This window comes from Phoca vitulina, unplaced genomic scaffold (genome assembly GCF_004348235.1).
Source record: "Phoca vitulina isolate PV1807 unplaced genomic scaffold, GSC_HSeal_1.0 scaffold19, whole genome shotgun sequence".
NCBI classification, from domain to species: domain Eukaryota; kingdom Metazoa; phylum Chordata; class Mammalia; order Carnivora; family Phocidae; genus Phoca; species Phoca vitulina.
The window spans coordinates 33532076-33534931 of NW_022589722.1; the positions used below are offsets into that span (position 1 = coordinate 33532076).

Sequence of the window (2856 nt, forward strand, 5' to 3'; positions counted from 1 at the left end):
TTCAAGCTGTCGGAATTTATCGGAAATCAAGGACGGATTGATTTCACACCATCTAGACGGGCTGCAGTCAGAGAACTGGAAACAGAAAAGGCCGTTGCGCCCTCCAGCCCCCGAAAAGGCCAACAGATCATCTCAATTACGTCACTCACGAGAGCGCAAAGCACGAGCGAGGGCCTGCAGAGCTGCCTGGATCCAGTGCCAGCCGGGCCCGGAGCCCCATGAGCACCGGGCTTCCTGGGAGGATGCCAAATGCCACAGGAGCGCGGCCTGCCCACGGTCCTCTGCCCAGATTGGGATCACACGGAAGTGGTCACAGCCCGGCAGCTGCTGAAAGTTCTCAGGGTTCCGAGGCCTCGTGCCGCGGTTCCCGAGCTCGGATCCGGCCCCCCGTGCCCGGTGACGATTCTGTGCACTTTCCTCTGGTTCTGCTGAGTCTGTCTGGCGGATGTGGGTGCCCGTCCTATCCTTGCTGGACAGTGTTGCTCCCACCCGTCTACAGCATGGGAAATACCTTCGCAAACCTCTTCAAGGGCCTTTTTGGCAAAAAAGAAATGCGCCTTCTCATGGTGGGCCTGGATGCTGCGGGGAAGACCACCATCCTATACAAACTGAAGCTGGGTGAGATTGTGACCACATTCCCACCATAGGCTTCAACGTGGAGACCGTGGAGGAACAGAACATCAGCCTCACCGTGTGGGACGTGGGCAGCCAGGACAAGATCCGACCTCTGTGGGGTCACTGCTTCCAGACCACACAAGGTCTCATCTTCGTGGTGGACAGCAACGACAGAGAGCGCGTGAACGAGGCCCGTGAGGAGCTCATGAAGATGCTGGCAGAGGATGAGCTCAGGGATGCCGTCCTGCTGGTGTTCGCCAACGAGCAGAACCTCCCCAGCGGCATAAACGCGGCTGAGATCACGGACAAGCTGGGGCCGTGGTCCCTGTGCCACAGGAACTGGTACGTTCGGGCCACCTGTGCCACCGGCCAGGACTGGCTGTATGAGGGACTGGACTGGCTGTCCAATCAGCTCCGGAACCAGAAGTGAGCCGCGTCCCCCCCTCCCTCCTTCCACCCTGCTTTACTCTGCTGCGGTGTGAGCGCCAGAAGCTGTCTCCACGGTGGGCCACGGCGTGCTTCGCCAGGCTGTACGTGTGCAGACGCCGCCTGAAGCAGGTTTGTATTTAATGTAAATAGTTCTTGTTCCCAACGAGGCAGTTTCTGGTACTCCTATGCAATATTACTCAGCTTTTTTTATTGTAAAAAGAGAATCAACCCACTGTTCAGTACTGAGAAGGGATGTTAGGCAGGCGGGGCCTCCGGGAGTCGCTGTGTCCAAGCAGCCTGGTGCGCCTCCTCTGGGCCTTAGATCTGTGTTGAGATCCATTTTGGTGGTTGGTTTTTAACCTGAACTCAGTGCATTTTTAAAATCGTTACAAATACAAGATAAGGAGAACACGTGAACACACAGAAGGGAGAAACGTGCCTAGTGTAGGTTCCGCAGCGGCGGCCAGAGTCTAGTCCACCAGTGGTCCGTTTCCTGTCGGGAACGTGAGACGGGCAGAAACAGCCACGGTCCGTTCTGCATGGTCACGATAGGGTCCCTGTGATTCACTCTGTCTCGGGTCATCCCGCATCCCCTAGCGTTTGTGCTTGTTCTTGTGCTCACACAGCCGCCCAAGAGACAGGCTGGGGGCTGCAGCCACCGCTCACGGACCCCTCGGAGGGGCCCCGGCCTTCCCTTGGGTCCGCGTGGGCATCTGGCTTGCTCCGGGCTGCCTGGGGTCTCACCAGCAGGAGTGCGGGCGGGCGGGCCAGTCGCCCTAGAGCCTCAGCCCCCAGAGCCCCTGTCTACATGTGCTTTCACACCCTCAGCCCGCAAGGGTCGGATTTGCCATCGAAACGACGACCTCTACTGTTTTCTTTTGTATTTTGGTAAACACTGAAGAAGCTGGAGCTGTTAGACTTTATCTTGGGGAAATCCTCAGAACTGGTTTATTTGGTGTCGTGGAATCTCTTACTGCTTTCAATACACGATTAGTAATCAACTGTTTTGTATACTCGTTTTCAGTTTTCATTTTGACAAACAAGCACTGTAATTATAGCTCCTAGAATAAAATCTCTTAACTATTAAAAAAAAAAATGGGAGGCGGATGCGCGTCCAGGGTGGTGCCGTGGGGGGCTCTTAACACGACACACGGCAACACAACATAAATGAATGATGAAGGAAGGGGAGCAACATCCCTGCTATCCTCCCACCCCCCGAATGACCCGGAGCTGCAGAAGCACCCTCCGCATGGTGTCACTGGACTTCTGTCCTGATTCTGGAACACACCCCCGGCCGGTGTCTCGGCGGGAACCTTGCGTTTGCGAGGGGCAGTCTGCATGGAGCACCCCCCAAGGGCTCCGGCAATGCCTGCCCCACCGTGAACACAGAGCCTAGACCCCCACTCAGGTCCCCACCACGCCGGAGCCCCAGAGCCCCACGGAGCGCACAGTCTACCCTCCCGCAGGCTGGGAGCCTGGTGGGCCAGCCCGGCGTCGCGGACCAGGCCATCGACACACTGGGTCCTCTTCGGGGCAGGGGTCCCCGCTGCACGGCAGCCCCTGTGGGGGCAGAATGAAGAGCTGGCAGGTTCTGGGTGATGCAAAACAGGACCCAGGGCACCCCAACCCCTCCAGGACAGCACGGTTTCCCATCCCTGCCGAGAGCCTTGCTCTGGCTCGGCGACCTCAGCCTGCTGACTTCTCAGACCCCTGTTACCAAGGATGGAGCAGGTCAGCATGTGCAGGGGGACAGGGTCTGAGGACGGCTATGAGGAAGGGGGTCTGCGCCTGAACACGTGGGCTGGGAAAGAG

The 2856-nt window shown here is 57.9% G+C and overlaps 1 pseudogene; it reads left to right on the forward strand.

The window, feature by feature from the left end:
• The first annotated feature begins 500 nt into the window (after positions 1-500).
• Positions 501-1045, forward strand: LOC116639940 (annotated as a pseudogene).
• Positions 1046-2856: the final 1811 nt, after the last annotated feature.